The sequence below is a fragment of the Rhineura floridana genome, chromosome 20 (genome assembly GCF_030035675.1).
Source record: "Rhineura floridana isolate rRhiFlo1 chromosome 20, rRhiFlo1.hap2, whole genome shotgun sequence".
NCBI lineage: Eukaryota > Metazoa > Chordata > Lepidosauria > Squamata > Rhineuridae > Rhineura > Rhineura floridana.
This window is the reverse complement of record NC_084499.1, coordinates 15,049,100-15,065,880: the sequence shown is the minus strand read 5'-3', so window position 1 is coordinate 15,065,880 and position 16,781 is coordinate 15,049,100. Positions and strand designations below refer to the sequence as shown.

Sequence of the window (16,781 nt, the reverse complement as noted above, 5' to 3'; positions counted from 1 at the left end):
GGGGATCTCAAACCGAGAGGGTGCTCTTGCATGGAGTGAAATTCTATGCTTGGGGAAGGATACGTTTGCCTGGATGAGTTGAGGTTACTATGATTCCATTGGGTTGCTGTCGTTGGGACCAAAAAGGGTGGTGGTGAATGAGACACCCCTTTCCTTCTAAAGACAAGTAGCAGCTTTTGCTTATTAAACTGCAAGTTATCACATGCTTCTTTTTGATGTTTCCCAAAGGTAGCAGTCTTTGAAGCTGTGGTCACATTGCAAATGGATTGAATTTTGTTGGTCCACAGGCAGATGATTAACCCAGAATGGTGCCAATCCTATACACACTGACCTAGAAGTAAGCCCCACTGAACCCTGTTGGCTTTACTTCTGAATAAGGTCCGTTCCAGATGGGCCATTTCTTGAACATTCATCTGATTTGCTTGCACAAAGCTTACGCGGAGGTTAGATTATATCTGGACTTTACTGAGTATTCATCCTGATTTGCTTGCCGAGAGTTGATACATCTTCTCCATTATTCATTTATCCCGCACTTTGCAGCACATTTTTTGGAATCGTTTTTATAGACGTTTTAAAAGGTTTTTTTTTTTTTAAAAAAAGATGTTTTATTTTAAAAATGTTTTTAAGGTGTTTTGTTTTTGAGATGTTTTAAGATGCTTTTCGTGTTTTGCTCTTTGTTTGCCGCCCTGGGCTCCTTCTGGGAGGAAGGGCGGGATAGAAGTTAAAAATAACAGGAGCAACAACAATAATAATTTCCCAGTCACCTTCCAAACCACCAAACATACAATTCTTTTAAAAAGTGGATTTGTTGTGCTAGGAGCAGTGCAGGAAATCTTTGGTCCTCCAGATGTTGCTAAAGTGCAGCTTCCATCATCCTTTGCCATTGGCCATGGTTGCAGCAACATCTGGAGGGCCAAAGGTTCTTCCACCCCTGCGCTAGGGAGATCAAGCACTTTAATCCACTGTAAGTGTGCCCACCTTAATTTCTGGTAAGCACGTCAATTCCTCCTGCAAAATTGTGATAGTCTGGGCAGTGGGATCACCCTAACATAAGATTGTGCTGTAAAGATCCTTTAAATGATCAATAAGCACCAACTTTTGCATGTTACCGGGAGCCGCATGGGGATCAGGCTTGTCGCCACAAATGTGGTCCCAGGCTATTGCCTAAAGGTACATTAGGCCACCACCTTGCTGAAGCTGGGGAGGTCTGGGTCTGATCGGTGCCTGGATGGGTGATCGCCTAGAAGCCACAGTGTATGCTGCCTTGGGTTCCATGATGAAAGTAAGTAAAGTTATAAATGTAATAAATAAATAAAAATGTAGGGATGGTAGTGGGAGGTGGGGAATCACTGCTGAACTGCCAGGATACAAATTGGATTGTGTCCAACTAAGTTCTTTTCAGAGTAGACCCACTGAAATTAATGGATCGAAGTTAGTCATGCCCATTAGCTGGATACAACTACTCTGAGTAAAACCGAGTGGGGTGCGAGTTATGGCGGAGCGTCCGTCCTTTCTTTTCCATGAAAAAACCCACATTTTTTAGGGGAAGGGTCCTGCCCCAAAGCTCTGAGGGGGTTGGGCAGACATTTGAAAGAAAGAAGCCTTCACCTTTTGCATCCTTTCCTGGCAGCGCTGCATACGCCGCCATGGCATCGCCAGGAGCACCTATTGTTGCTCTCTGAGTGTGATTCTCCAGTGCCATTATGGGAGCGCTCTCACTTGATTACAGCACATCGTTTTGCAGGCCCAGTCCATGTTGCATCCGCCTTGGGAGCAACCTCAAGAAGGCTCGGCTTTGATTATTCCCCCACTGCCTCCCCTCTCCTCCCGCCTGCTCAACACCCGTTAAATAAAAATAGGCCATACATAATTAAAGACACTGAAGCTTTAACATAGCAGAGAGAGAGAGTAGGTATAATTTCCTACTTAGCGCTTAAAGGCCTTCCTTTATTAACTGATATGAAGATAGCTTTTGCTTACTAAGCTAATTTTTTATACGCACACAGAAATTGTTTTCGCGCGACTCTCCCTTTCTGTATCAATGGGAAGTTCAAGGCAGGCTTTAGAAGAGAGTCAGCAACTATCAGCCCTCAAGTGAAGGCTGCCCTCCAGAAGGATGCAACCTTATACCTCCTGTATCTACTGTACTACAGTATCTACTGTAGATTTATGTAACTTTAAAGTTCACAATGAGGACATTGAACTTGTCAAGGATTATCAATACCTTGGCACAGGCATTAACCAAAATGGAGACAATAGTCAAGAAATCAGAAGAAGGCTAGGACTGGGGAGAACAGCTGTGAGAGAACTAGAAAAGGTCCTCAAACGCAAAGATGTATCATGGAACACTAAAGTCAGGACCATTCAGAATATGGTATTCACGCTCTCGATGTATGGATGTGAAAGTTGGACAGTGAAAAAAGCAGATAAAAGAAAAATCAACTCATTTGAAATGTGGTGTTGGAGGAGAGCTTTGCACATACCATGGACTGCAAAAAAGACAAAAGAATTGGGTGTTATAACAGATTAAACCAGAACTGTCACTAGAAGCTGAAAGGATGAAACTGAGGTTATCATACTTTGCACACATCATGAGAAGACACGATTCACTAGAAAAGACAATAATGCTTGGAAAAACAGAAGGGAGTAAAAAAAGAGGAAGGCCAAAAAAGAGATGGATTGATTCCATCAAGGAAGCCACAGACCTAAACTTACAAGCTCTGAACAGGGTGGTTCATGACAGATGCTCTTAGAGGTCACTGATTCATAGGGTCGCCATAAGTTGTAGTCAACTTGAAGGCACATAACAACAACATCTACTGTACCAGGGCAGAGAACCTTTTTTTTTTTAGACTGAGGGCCACATTTCCATCTAGGCAACCTTCTGGGGGCCATGTGCCAGTGGTGGGCAGGGCCAGGTGCCAATGCGGACAGAGCAGCAACGGTAAATCCTACCCCTTTGTACAGTAGGCTACTTCCTACACACCCTCAACAAAACTGTCTCTAGGCTCCCTCCAGGCAAGGAGGAGTCATGGTCAGAGTTCAAGGGCACCAGCCAACCAGACAAAATCAGACAAAAAGGATGCAACCCAGGGCTGGTGAGGGCTGTAGTCTGGGGGATGGAGGCGTGGCTGGAGAGGGGGTGTGGCCTGTGGAGAGTCCCAGGGGCGAGACGATTGGCCCCCAGACTTGAAGTTCCCCAGACCTAAGGTTAGACTGTTTGACCAAGACTAAAGAAATCTCCACTCGCCCACTAAAGATCCGCTTCCTATGTTGTGCAGAACGGACCTCCTGAAAAGATGGTATCTGCAGGAGGCCCTCACCTGCAGAGTGCAATGATCGACTGGGTATATGAGATCCGAAACACGGCCATCCTTCGAAACTGACAGTTTTCTGAATTTCCAGTAACCAAAGAATGTTTACAAAATTGCATAGATTAGGAGAAAGTGTGCATGAAAATGCATATATGAGTGAAAATAACGTACAATATGCGTTATATGATGAGAAATTGCTAGCATAAATGTGTATATTAGTCAAAACTGCATATAAAAATGGGTGTGCCAGGAGAAATTTGCACCGAAAAAGCTGGAGAATTTTCATGATTTAAAAAAAAAAATCCTGCAGAAATGTGGAGGAAATGTGACGCATAAGACTGAGAAACTAACAGAACTGAAATGGACAGATCCTTCCATCCTTACTCAGGTGTAACATTTCTGATGACATGCAGACATGATTTTGAATGTCCTCGAACCAGAATCAGGGCTTGATGTACTCCACAATTCTGCAAAAGCCCTGGGGACAAGAAAAGAAAAATGTGTTATTGCACTTCCCATGAAGCTCAACACTCCCTTTTTAATGTAAAGCTGCTAGTCCTTATGCCTGCAAAGACGTGCTTGACAGTGTTTGGGCAATGGCCTGATGAAACATCTGGAGCCAGGATGGCTAAATAAAAGAGCCAAGGATGACAGAGCAAGGCCACATCTGCACCTTACATGGAAAGCACTATTATATCACTTGAACGTTGAACAGGCAAGGCTTCCCCCAAAGAATCCTGGGAACTGTAGTTTGTTAAGGGTGCTTCGAGTTGTTAGCAGACCCTAATTCCCTTCACAGAGCTACAGATCCCTGAGTGCTTTAACAATCAATCTTTTCCCAGGGAACTCTGGGAATTGTAGCGCTGGGAGGGGAAAAAGGGTCTCCTTAAAACTCTCAGCACTTGTAACAGTCCTTAGGATTCTTTGGAGGAAGCCATGATTGTCAGAGTGGTATCATAGTGCTTTAAATGCAAGGTGTGGATATGACCCAAGGCTGTAGTGGCCTACGCAGCTTGCTCTTATAAAGAAATTAGGCAGAAGGGGGGATGGGTGAATTAAAAAAAAAGTATATAGGTGGCAAAATCCATCTTTTCTAGGAACAGGATTTTGATAAATCCTGCACGTGTACTAGGGATAGACGGGAAATTCTATGCGGTTTGCATTTCAAGCCGAATCTATCAAATTTGCACTTTCCGAAACAACTGAGAACCAAAACACAGCTATCCTTAGAAATTCACACTTACTGAATTTTCTGATGCGGTTTGCCAACCAGTGTTTACAAAAATGCATATATTAGGGGAAAGTGTGCGTAGGAATGAATAGATCAGTGAAAGCCACAAATGCATGATATTAGGAGAAATGGCTTGCAAAAATGTGTACATGAGCCAAAACCGCCTACAAAATTGTGTTTCCTGGGAGAAATCGTCACTGAAATGCTGTAGAATTTTCATGAGGATTTTTTTTTTTTAAACAATTTGCTGGAGAAATGTGGAGGATGGAATTTAAGACTGAAAAAAGGAGAAACAGAGAGTGCCAAAAATGGACAGATCTTTCCATCCCTAGTGCTCTCTCTCACACACACACACGTTGTGCCCCATCCATAGTTTGTACAGGAGAAGAATACTTTTGTGTCACTTTATGTGGCAGACATCTATGGCTTCCTCTTGGCACACTGGCTAGAAGAAGCTTTGGGGATGCCCCTTTACGGAACCCTCCTCCCACACTTAACCCTGGGAAAAATGCGGGTGTAGCGTTTTGTGGTTTTTAAAGGACTTTTGTATGTGTGCTTGTTTCAGGAGCAGACAAACTGGTTTCCTTTTCCTTTAAGGCAGAGTCACATGCACCGGAGCGTCACACATCGCCTCGCGCTGTTGGCTGCTACAGATGGCCATTTGCACACCATGGGAACTTGGTGTGTATGGCCATTTGGGAAGGCCTGTCGTTTGCGTCCTCCTGCCAAATGCGGCGAGGAAAATTTTACCACATTTCAGTCCTCGGCCAGAAACCTCGAGCTGCTCGTCTGTGGACTTCAACCCTGTCCTCTGATGCTCTAGAAATTAACACCCAGGAACATGCCTTGCAGTGTTCCCCCCCCTAGGAAATGCATCTTGATATAGTGTCCGTGGGTCTCAAGTTGCTTTAAAAGAGGACTAGATTATTATTATTATTATTTATTAAAAGAGGACTAGATAAATTCATGGAGCATATTGCTATCAGTGTTTACTGGCCATGATGGCTATGCTGTCCCTCAACTACTAGGAATCCCAGTTGGGGAGAGTTGCTGTTGCACTCCGGTCCTGTTTTCAGGCTTCCCAATGGGGCAGCTGGTTGGCCGCTGTGATAACAGGATGCTGGACTAGATAGGCTACTAGCCTGATCCATCAGCCAGGCTCTCCTCATGTTCTTAAGTGAGCAGCAGATCTCTCTGCAAATCCAGTCTGAACGCAGCCTCAATTCTGGCTGACTATGATGCCGTGCAAGCTTTCTTTGCAAGTTAGCATTGGCTGGCTGTCCTCTTTGTAAGACTCTGTTGGCATTGCTGGAGGCAAGTTGCTGACGAAAGAATCCTCCTGCATTTGCAACAGGAGGAGCGTGTGGCGCAATCCAACCTAGCTGATGTGAGACACGCATAATTCAAGATACCTACCTACCTAGAAACTAAATCTCTGAACACTGCTGGAGGTTATTTTGAGCATTGTTGTTGTTATGTGCCTTCAAGTCGATTTTGACTTATGGCAACCCTATGAATCGGCGATCTCCAATAACATCTGTCATGAACCACCCTGTTCAGATCTTGTAAGTTCAGGTCTGTGGCTTTCTTGATGGAATCAACCCATCTCTTGTTTGGCCTTCCTCTTTTTCTACTCCCTTCTGTTTTTCCTAGCATTATGGTCTTTTCTAGTAAATCATGTCTTCTCATGATGTGTCCAAAGTATGATAACCTCAGTTTCATCATTTTAGCTTCTAGTGATAGTTCTGGTTTAATTTGTTCTAACACCCAATTATTTGTCTTTTTCACAGTCCATGGTATCCACAAAGCTCTCCTCCAACACCACATTTCAAATGAGTTGATTTTTCTCTTATCCACTTTTTTCACTGTCCAACTTTCACATCCATACATACAGATCGGGCATACCATGGCCTGAATGATCCTGACTTTAGTGTTCAGTGACACATCTTTGCATTTGAGGACCTTTTCTAGTTCTCTCGTAGCTGCCCTCCCCAGTCCCAGCCTTCTTTTGATTTATCGGCTATTGTCTCATTTTGCTTAATGCCTGTGCCCAGGTATTGACAATCCTTGACAAGTTTAATGTCCTTGTTGTCAACTTTAAAGTTACATAAATCTTCTGTTGTCTGCAAGTAAATGTGTGCGCGTCAGCACCACGGCTCTAGGTAGGCGTCCTCCTTGCGTGCAGCGGCTGTGAGCTTTTTCTTTTGAACAATGAAACACGATCCCATCTTATTAGGCTAGCTATTGTGGAACGAATTAAAAAATACAGCAGGCAGACAAGACCCTTCAGAAATGTATAATGTGACAGGGTGTGGGGAGAGCATTTTTCACTGTGATCACTTTTTTCCCCCTCTGTGAGATGTTAGCAGTGGAGACTAGTGCCCCCTGGGACTGGTAGGGTGGAAGAGAGACAGACCAACAGTAGGTGGAGCCAGAGCCAGTGACTGGCAGAGCCAGAGCCAATGACAAGCAGAGCCACCCCTTGATTGCTTGCAAGTAAGAAGGCAGGCTGATGATTGTTGGCTGAGGGCAGACTGAGGCTGTTGGGGCAACGCCCCATTTACCCCAATGCTGTGGTCCTTCTCCGCCCCCCAAGACCACTTGAAGATTACTGAGTCTTGGTGGGCCACTTCATGATTTCTCTGCCTCTTCTAGGCATTATGATGCTCTGTGCTAGATTCTGTATGATTTTTAATTGAAGATTGATTTTGTAGTCAATCTTATATATTTTATTTTATTATATTACTGTTAGGATTCATCACACATAAGGAATAAGTGAAACAATGAAAATACAATTAAAATCAATATGGGTACTGAATGCAATGGACGCGCCGTCTCCCATCTTCACCCATAAATTCATAGACATGTTGCAGACCACCTGAATAAGGGACCGCAGGTGGTCCCTGGACCACAGTTCAGGAGCCCCTTGCCCGAATGGACCGGCCTCCACTGGATGCCAAAGGGTACGTCCCACGTGTGGGCTTTCCACAAATGGATAGCTCACCATAGGAAACATGCCACGCATCTGCCTCAAGTCCTGTTGCAGTTCTCGAGCAGGGAGTTTCCACATGCGTACATTGCTTAATCGTACTTGACTGACTTGCCTCTGAATGCACGAACCGGTTCCGTGGCCCAGCGGAGTGCTTGAAGCACCGGGGAGGTTTGGAAACTCTGTCTGTGGTGCCCGGTCTGCGATGATGCAGTCACGCATGGGAAATCAGTATGGGATTCTGCCTTGTGGATCAAGCCATGAATATGCAGAGGCAAATGAATGCATAGTCCTCTGAGAGACCACACCCTGATTAGCCTCAATGCTGGCTTTCTAAAGTGGTGCCAGTGTACCACCAGCTACAGGCCCACAAAGTGCCTTTCCCTTCACAACCCAGGATCCGACTAGGCGAGCTATGGTGTTCTCAGTGGTGAGACCAAATGCACTCTTTCCATGCCCAGAGATCCTCCTGTTCCTTGCAAAGAGGTTCCTGGGCTTAGCTGCAGCTTAAATTTAAGCCCTGCCCGTGACTCTTCTCCCAGGGCAGAAATGACATACAATCCAAAACAAACATTTAACAATAAGACAAAAACAGTGTTAATCAAAATACTGAATTTGGTTACATAGACAGCCAGCAGCAGCAACATCCATTCATATTCAAAATGTGGACCTTGTCTGTTTAAGGACCTGCTTGACTGCTCTGTTCTGGATCAACTCTGCCCATCCACTGAGATAATCATCTGAGGCTTTCTTCCAGGTTAGCTTCCTGGTTGGGTTTCATGGCTTTCATTCATGAAGAATGAAGCTGTCAAAGGCTACAGGGCCGGCGCGAAATGGCAACCAGGTCGGGCCCTGGCTGAGGGCCCCTGAGGACCAGAGGGACACCTGATGGGCCCCTTGTTAGGGTGGCAGAGAAGCACTCCCCTTCCTCAATCCACGGCAGGGTCCCTGCTGCGGATTGCAGGGAGGGAACTCCCAGGCTGCCCGCCCATTCGCTCGCTCCACCTACCTCTCTCCTGTCTTTGTTGCTGCCCGCACAAGGCTGCCATCAACCAAGATGGCGGTGGAAGCTTCTTAAAGGGTCTGATGCCCCTACCGCCATCTTGGTTGATGGCAGGCATGGGCATGCATGTAGATGGCGTCGAGGGCATCAGCCCCTTAGAGAAGCCTCCACCGCCATCTTGGTTGATGGCAGCCCTGTGCGCGCAGCACGCACAGCCACAAAGACAGGAGAGAGGTAGGTGGAACAGGCAGGAGCCGCGCACCCGGGGCAGGCTGGTGCCCAAGGACCCAGTCATGCCTGGTGCCGGCCTGGAAAGGCTGCTAGTCACTATGGCTTCATTACCTCCAGTATCAGAGGTGGCATGCCTCTCAATCACTCGTTGCTGGGGATCTTGACTTGGAGAATTGGGAAAGGTCAGGCAATAATAATAATAACAACAATAGATTTGCAAATGTGCTTATTAGTAAAAATGGCATGCAAAATGTGTATATTAGGAGAAATTCACACTAAAATGTTGATGAATTTTCATGTCTTTTTTTAAAAAAAATCACAAGCTGATGTGGAAATCTGGAGAACGGAATTTGAGACTGGAAAAATGAGAACGTGAAATTGACAGATCCGCCCATTTCCAGGTAGTGACTTTGTCTAGTCCAGCTTTCCTTGGGACTGTGTGAGAGATAAATAGCCTTGCAGCCAGATCCCACCTGTGCCGACTCGGAAATAAGTGTAATGTGATTTCAATGGGACTTTGCCAATTTTTCATCACACTTGATAGCTGGCTGTGCAGCAGCAGTCGGTATTTGACAGAATGTGGCATGAAGGGATCAACGTTTGGCAGCGTCTTGATACGTGACGTGCACCAGCCGTCAGTATTTGACAAGATTGGATGGAAGGCTTGTAATAGAGCCGAGTGTCTTTTGATATAACCGGCTTCCTGCATTTTTAATGAATACCACTTCCTGGATTCCAGTGGTGAATGTTGATTCTGAAATTTGAATGCTGGCTTTCGAACAAAAAGTGCAACATTTGGCAAGTGTGTGTGGCTGTAGATACGGGGCTGTATTCACCTAGGCATGTCCATTATTTCCAATGAGTCTACTGTGAGTAGGACTAGCACTGGAGACAACCCGTGGCCGCTCCCAGTACTTCTTGTACAGGCTCAGGCTGCACACATGCATCTGTGAGAGCATTTTTTTTAAAAAAAACCCAGAATTTGGTAGCGGGAGACCATTTTGCCCATCTAGTTCAGCACTGTCTACACTGACTGGCAGTGCCTTTCCAGGGTTTCAGACATGAGCTTTTCCCAGCCTTATGTGGAGATGCCGGGGATTGAATCTAGGACCGTCTGCATGCAAAGCAGAGGCTCTACCTAGGGCTGGTGCCAGAGGGTGGCCAGGTTGGGCCCTGGCTGAGGGCCCCTGAGGCCCAGAAGGGTCCCTGAAGGGCCCTTCCTTAGGGTGGAAGGATGCCACTTCTGTTCCATGATCCTCGGCAGCATTAGGTCCTGCAGCCTGACCCTGCCACAGATAGTGGAGAACGTGCTGCCAGGCTCCCCCCCAATACAGACAACGTGGATTTCAATAAGCATGCCCCACCTACCTCTCCTGTCAGTGTGAATGCCATGTGTGCTGTGCGCACATGCCTGCCATCATCCAAGATGGCAGTGGGGGCTTACCTAAGGGGTTTACACCTTCACCATCATCTTGGTTGACAGGCGTGTGTGCTACGTGTGCACGTCATTCACACGACACAAGAGGTAAGTGGGGCATGAGGGCAGGCTTATCAGCCCTGTGCCACCTGTATGGGGTGTGTGTGTTCAGCTACGGCACAGCAGACCTAGGGCAGGCTGGTGCCCAAGGGCCCAGTCATGCCTGGTTCTACCAATGAACTATGGTCCTAACTGTACATTAATGCAGCATTTGTCAAAGTTTTTCCACTCTGGAGGGTGGCAGGGAGTGGGGAAATGGCTCAGTTCCATTTTGGCAGGCTTCCTTCTCCCTGACAGCACAGAAGGGAGTGTTGCTTTATTTTTAATGTTTCTCATCACATTTTGAGGCTCTTTGGATGATTCAATGGTAGAAGATGGAGGTGGGACCCTTGTGTGGTCTGCTGTCAGTTGGGGGACCAGAGAGGTCAAATGTGGCCTCCAAATTTAGACAGGGCTTGGCTATCTTTCCTTACTCCAAGTCGAGTAAGAGGTGACATAATGGAAGTGTATAAAATGTATGCACAGTGTGGAGAAAGTGGCCAGAGAACATTTTTTTTCTCCCTCTCTCATAATAGTGCTAGAACTTGGGACCTCCAATGAAGCTGAATGTTGGAAGATTCAGGACAGGGAAAAGAAAGGACGTCTTCACCCAGCGCATTGTTAAGCTATGGAATTCCTTCCCACAAGAGGCACAGTTGGGAACCGACTTGGATGGCTTTCAAAGAGGATTAGACATATGAGCATAAGGCTATCAATGGCTACTAGCCCTGATGGCTATGTCCTACCTCCGCTCTCGGAGACAGTATGCTTCTGAATACCGTTTGCTGGAAACTGCGGGAGAGCGCTATGGCACTCAGGTCCTGCTTGCAGGCTTCCCATACTGTGCTCCGTGTTGACCCCTCTGAGGACAGGCTACTAGACTAGATGGGCCATTAGCCTGATCTGGCAAGGCTGTTCTGATGTTCTTACATGAGGATAAGCCTCAGGCACATCATGAATCAACGTCTGTTTATGTATTTCACACTGATGAATTAAGAACACAAAAGGGAGCTTTGCTGGATTGGACCAAAAGGTCCATCAAGCCCATCACCCTTTCCCCATGATGGTGGCCAATCAGGAGTCTCCAGCCACTCGACAAGGAGGGCATGAAGGCAGCCGCCCTGTCTCTTTGCTCGCGGCTGCAGTTTTGAGTAGTGCGAAACAGCTGGAAACTTTCAAAAGTCGGGGCTTTAAAAATGCACTCTTTGCCCCCGTTTTCTCGAGAAGAAAGGCATTGGATAACGTGCTTTGAAACCCACTCCAAGAAGTGTTGCAAAACCGAAGCAGTGAGTCATTCTTCCTGGAGCGGCGCCAGAGTTAAGGCCCTTCGAGGACGTGTAGGCAAAAGGATCAGGAATAAGGAGGCTCACACGGATGCGAGATGATGAGCCCCTTCTTGTAAAGCATGGGTGGTGAACCTCCGGCCCGGCAGCAAAATATGCCCCTTCCAGACCTCTTTAGCTGGTCTTTGGAACCCAGGCCATACCCCACACCAGCCCTGCTTTGCACACACACCCCGTGAGTGTTTTTGCCAGGCTAAAATGTGCCCTTGAACTCCGATCGTGCTTCTTTGCTTGCCCAGTTGGAGGATAGAGAAGTGTGTGTGTATATATATTAGGGATGGAAAGATCTATCTTTTTTCGCTTCTCTCTGTTTCGCTTCTCTCAGTTTCTCACTTGTCTAATGTTAAATTCAGTCCTCTACATTTCTGCAGCAATCTGAGAATTTTTTTTAAAAAAAAACCTCATGAAAATTCTCCACCGTTTTAATGCGAATTTCTCCAAATAAGCACATTTTTTGTAGGGAGTTTTGACAAAGGCACACATTTCTCATCATCTCATTTCACTTTCCCCTAATAGATTCATTTTTTGTAAATGTTGTTTAGTTGGCAAACTGCATCCCCAAATTCTAAGAAATGCGAATTTCGAAGGATGGACGTGTTTCGGCTCTCATATTATTTCAGAAAGTGCCAATTTGATAAATTCTACTTGAAATGCAAACTGAATGGAAATTCTCACCCATCCCTAGAGTATATTTAGAAACTAGACTAATGTACATTTGTTGCTCTAGCCACATTTGCCACTAACCTCACCCACCACTGCCATGTGGCTCCCGAAAGGTTTCCCAGAATGGAATGTGGCCCTTGGGCTGAAATAGTTTTGCCACACCTGTTTTAAATGGTTTTTTTTAAAAAAAAATTAAGCAACCCTTTGCCATCTTATTCATTTGAAGTGGCAGCCCCCTCCCAAGGAACAAGCTGCCTCAGCCCATTTGGGCTGTGTGGAGTCCCAGACTGCCACTGGGAAGGCCTGGCCAATCAAGAGTCCTCTTACTCCTTGCCAATCCCAGGGGCTGATGTTGCAAGCCTCCGATCCCTTTTTCCTCCTGAAGAGGGTGCTGAGAAGTTCTGAAGTTGAACACCAGAGTTTCTGCTTAAAAAAAAAAGCACACTATTTATGTTGTTCTGCAAAATGAAAGATTCACAAAACAGGCCTTGTAAATGCAGCGTGGAATCTTAACAGAGAGAGCCCAGCTTTAGTATGCAGAAGGTCCTGGATTCATTCCCTGGGATCTCTAGTTAAAGGAAGATGCCAGGAAAGATCTTGACAGAGAGTTTGGATTGCTGCTGCCCGCCACAGTAGGCAGTACTCAGCTTGATGAATCGTTTTCTGACCCAGTTTAAGGCAGCTCCATGCGTTCTATCTTTTGGCTTTATCCAAACTGCGCTTTCTCCACATAAGAACATAAGAAGCTGATGGATTAGGCCAGTGGCCCATCTAGTCCAGCATCCTGTTCTCACAGCGGCCAAACAGGTGCCTCAATGGGAAGCCCACAAGCAGGACCTGAGTTCAAGAACACTTCCCCCCTCGTGGTTTCCAGCAACTGGTATTTGCAAACATCCTGCCTCTATGGAAGTAGAACATGGCCATCATGGCTAGTAGCCATTAAATAGCCTTACCCTCCATATATTTGTCTAATCCTCTTTTAAAGCCCTCTGGATTGGTGGCCATCACTGCCTTCTCTGGGAGCAAATCCCATAGTTTAACTATGTGCTGCCTTGAAAGTTGGCTTGTCAGTGGGCTCTGTGACAGCAGAGTCTGGGTTTCTTCTAGGGATGGGCGAGAAATTTGATTCTGTTTCCATTTCAAGCCGGATCTCTCAAATTCACATTTTCCAAGAACCGAAACACAGCCACCCTTCGAAATTCACACCTTGTTCAGATTTTGCGATGCAGTTCGCCAGCCACATAATGTGCATATGTTCAGGGAAAGTGTGCACAGAAATGTACGTGTGTATGAAAATGACATGCAAAAGTGCATTCTTTGGGGAGAAATTGCTTGCAAAAAGATGTGAGTTAGTCAAAACGGTGTACAAAAATGTGCTTGTTAGGATAAATTAGGGGACCTGAAATTGACAGATTCTTTCACCCCTACAGTGTGTTGCTTTTATATGCCTTCAAGTCAGTTGTGATGTATGGCGACCCTATGAATCTTTTTTGTATATATTTATAGGGTTTTCATGGTAAGAGGTATTCAGAGGTGGTTTACCATTGCCTTCCTCTAAGCCTACGGCACCCGGTATTCCCAGGCGGTCTCCCATCCAAGTACGAACCAGGCCTGACCCTGCTTAGCTTCCGAGATCAGATGAGATTGGGTGTGTTCAGGGTAGTATTGCCATAGCCCTTATAGTTTAACTGTTCTTATTTAACAGGGACAGTCCCTATTTTCTGATACTGGCTCCTACTAAAAATCCCTGCCTGCAAAAATGTGTTGATTAGGAGAAATTTGCACTAAAATGCTGTAGAATTTTCAGGAGGCCCCCTTTTTTTACAAAAAAAATAGTAAATACCTGCAGAAATGCAGAGAACTGGTTTAAGATTGGAAACATGAGAAATGAATTGATCCACAGCTGATCTTTCCACCCCTAGTTTCTGGAGGACGAGACGTTCCCATCCCTGGGATAAAAATGCTTGGCAGCGTTCAGGGAACTAGGAATAATGAGAGTGGAGGGTGAATGCCAAGACAGATTGCCAACTGCCGAGGAAGAAACCGGCCAAGCTGGTTTATTTTGCTTTGTTTCGGATTTGCAGCCTGTTCCTAGAAGAGAAAGGGGGCAAGGCTGGTTTCCTCACCTCCACCTTTCATCCCCTACCCCCCCCGCCAAAAAAGCGGCATGCCTTCGGTTTCTCAGGGACAGGGTTGGGTGAGAAATTTGATTCCGTTTGCATTGCAAACCAAATATATCAAATTTTCTGAAGCAATATGAGAACGAAAACACAGCCGTCCTTTGAAATTTGCACTTTTCCGAATTTTGCAGTGCAGTTCGCCAACCGACCAGTGTTTGCAAAAATGCATGGGTTGGAAGAAAGGGTGCGTGGACATGAATCTCCGAGTGAAAAGGTGCATTATGTGATGAGAAATGGCTTGCGAGCATGTCTACATCGATCAAAACTGCGTACGGGAATGTATTTGTTAGGAGGAATTTGCACTAAAATGCTGTAGAATGTTTGTGTGGATTTTTTTTAAAAAAAATGTGATTTGCTGCAGAAATGTGGAAAACTGAATTTAAGATTGGAAAAATGACAAGCGGAGAGAACCGACATGGTTAGATCTTTCTATCCGTAATACACACACACACACACACAGTGGAGTGGAGTGGTAAATTCAGAAGTGCAGGGTCCCTCCATGATAATCACGCCATGCAACTTCCCCTTCCTTGGTTCCTGCTCATCATCATCTCCACACTCTTTAGTCCTTCCCCTGTGCACCTTCTCCCACAACAACAGACATCCCCAGGAGCCAATTGGCACAACAGGGGGAGTGTGTTAGCTACAGAGAAGAGTCTTCTCAGTGGCTGACTCCTCCTTTCATTCTGATTGGCTCCAATCAACAAGAAAGGACAAGGAAGCATGTTAGACGACTCCTCTCAGTGGCTAATATGCTCCCCTTTCATGTTGATTGGCTTGTGGGACCTGGAGACATAGGGACCCGGCTGGGACCATGCTCCCAGAAATGTAAGGGGTCTAAGACCTCCTGAGACCTTGGACAATACACCTCTGTGACCATCTGTCTGCCTGCTTGTTGCCTTTGGCCCTGCCCACCATTTATTTATTTATTAAATTTATATCCCGCCCTTCCTCCCAGAAGGAGGCCTTGCACCTGGCCCCGCAGAAGGTTGCCCATGAAAGAACGATGCTCTCAGGCTGACAAAGGCTCCCCACCTCAGAGCACAACTCCCTAAACTGTGGTCAGTGGGCCACCAATGGCCTACGGGCTTCCCCAGATGGTCTACGGCGGATTTTTAACTGTATTCTTGTCATTTCTTTTAACTGTGTGTCGTCGTATTGCAATTTGCGTTCTGTAATGCCGTTAAATGTGACAGAAGAAATAAAAGGAGCAATGAAAAATGCCACCAAAAAAACCCCACATAGCGTCTGGCACAGCGCATTGCAATGGCTACAACAGGCAGGAAAACCCTTCAGCAGTCCGCCAAGACCCTCAGCAATGTTCAAGTGGTCTGTGGGGGAAAATGTTTGGGAAGCACCGCCTTAAGGTACAGCTTTCATGTTGGCTTCCACCACCACCCCAATCATAAATTGCTGGCCTCCGTTCACTGCCTCCACACTATACTTGCCGGGAGCTCCATCCACTGGCCCAGAGAGCTCCATTCCAGGCCCTGCTCAGGATGAACCAGGGTCTTCCAAGAGCTGGGAAACCTAACACCAGGGAAGGGCCAAACCTCAGTGGTAGAACATCTGTTCTGCACGCCAAAGGTAGCGCTTGGAAAAGTTACATTTTTGAACTACAACTCCCATCAGCCCCAGCCAGCATGGCCACTGGATTGGGCTGATGGGAGTTGTAGTTCAAAAAAGTGACTTTTCCAAGCTCTGGCCAAAGGTCCCAAGTAAAATCCCAGACAGTGGGGAGACAATCCTGTCCAAAACCCTGGAGAGCTGTTGCTAGCCCATGTAAACGATACTGAGCTAGACAGACTGATGGTCTGTCTTCCCCTTTCATTCTGTCTGTGAGTTCTGAACCATGAGAACTAGAATCTTGTTTTGTTTTCAGATGAATTGCTGCAGCAGAGTATCTGCCTTGCACGCAGAAGGTCCCGATCCCTGGCACCTCTGAGTGAAGCTGGAATGTTCCCTGTCTGAAATACCTGAGAGCCACTGCCAGTCAGTGTAGAGAGTACGGAGCTAGATGGGTCAGTGGTCTGACCTGGTATAAGGAAGGATCCTGTGTTCCAAGGACTGTAGCCACACTGGTGTCTGAAATGTGTACTATTTCAATAATAATAATAATAATAATAATACAGGAAGGGATTTGCATCCTTCCTTTTTTAAAAAAAATGCTTCAAAAGCGTGGCTTGCAAAACAGATTGCACGCCGCTCTCGCTGTGATCGCCTGAAAACAGCTTTTGGCTGTTCCATTGCTGACTGCCCCAAAACCCAGCCCGGGCTCTTGGGCCTACCGAAACAGCTTCCCTGCCAGCCT

General features: G+C 46.2%; 1 protein-coding gene and 1 non-coding gene across 4 annotated transcripts in view; one reads left to right on the top strand and one right to left on the bottom strand.

Annotated features, from left to right (window-relative positions):
• Positions 1–16,781, top strand: part of LMX1B (LIM homeobox transcription factor 1 beta) — a 214,246-nt gene that overhangs the window by 54,765 nt on the left and 142,700 nt on the right. The window lies entirely within an intron of this gene.
• LOC133374062 (5S ribosomal RNA) lies at positions 13,848–13,966 on the bottom strand. The gene has a single exon (XR_009759815.1). It is a non-coding gene; the product is annotated as a 5S ribosomal RNA (ribosomal RNA).